At 37.2% G+C, this 1,164-nt stretch overlaps 1 non-coding gene across 1 annotated transcript; it reads right to left on the bottom strand.

Annotated features, from left to right (window-relative positions):
• Positions 1-578: 578 nt before the first annotated feature.
• LOC124887516 lies at positions 579-681 on the bottom strand. Its single transcript, XR_007045287.1, has one exon. It is a non-coding gene; the product is annotated as a small nucleolar RNA R71 (small nucleolar RNA).
• Between the last annotated feature and the right edge of the window lie 483 nt (positions 682-1,164).

Raw genomic sequence — 1,164 nt, 5'->3', positions numbered from 1 at the left:
CCCCTCAATTATGGGAGTAAGTTAAGATTTATCAAAAAGGCATCATTCCTGGGGAGTGAAATATAGATTTCACTTGTGTGATGCTATTCTTACTTTGAAATATCCACAGTAGGGTAATTTATTTGTTGTTTTTGACTATTTTAAAGTTGATCAAAGTGTGAAAGGAGCAATGAGTGATAATGCAAGTAATTTTGGCCCCTTTGATTCCCCACTAGATAATGAGGGCTAATTAAATGAGGTGGGGCAAACAAGATCTATCTGTATCCTGCCAACCAATGAAAATGGTATGTTTCATGTGACTAGCGTTATGCTTCACATGTTGCAAATAAAAGAATTATACGGGGGTCAAACATATGAGGACCCAAATGTTCATTTAAACAAATTTGTGGAAGTTTATGTGCCATTTAACATAGCGTATATTACACAAGAATCCATATGGCTTCCACTCTTCCTATTTTCACTAACGGGCAAGGCTGTTTTATCGCTCCGCTCACTTCCACTTGGCTCAATCACATCTTGGAAGAAGCTCATCATAGTGTTCCTTGATAAATACTTCCCACCATCAAAAATGTTTCAAAAGCGGTATGATATTGTAAGCTTTTGTCAATTGAATGGAGAACCAATGTTTAAAGCATGGGAGAGGTTTAATGGAAAGCTAGACCAATGCCCAAATCATGAGCTCCTAGATAAGATACTCCTTGAAATTTTTTATAGAGCTCTTGAGCCATTGAACAAAATGGTTGTGGATGATGTGGCATATGCCTCTATTGTGAAATTCCATCATCTTAATGCTTTTTATTTGATAAGTAAATTATCTAAATAAAATTGGGGGTGGCACACCCATGATGTCGATGCTCCTAAGACCCCTTCTACTACCTCCATGGTGACAAATGAGCAAAGAAATTGAGAAGAGAAAAAAGAGGAGAACATGGCCAAGATGATAACCCAACATGAGATTCTAACAAAACATGATATGGATGTACCCAGGAAAGTGGTAAATGCCATAAAATCAAAGCCTTATAAATATTATGATGAGGCAAATAAGTTGGATGAAGAAATTTGATACTTGGAAAACTACTCGGGGGGTTCCCGCCTATCTATCAAAGGCAAGGTAGGAACCAAGTTTGGATGGATTGTAACCAAGATAGAGATTGGAGAGATATA

This window comes from Capsicum annuum, chromosome 9 (assembly GCF_002878395.1).
Source record: "Capsicum annuum cultivar UCD-10X-F1 chromosome 9, UCD10Xv1.1, whole genome shotgun sequence".
NCBI classification, from domain to species: Eukaryota; Viridiplantae; Streptophyta; class Magnoliopsida; order Solanales; family Solanaceae; genus Capsicum; species Capsicum annuum.
The sequence above is the reverse complement of the archived record's forward strand: the minus strand, read 5'-3'. Positions and strand labels throughout refer to the sequence as shown.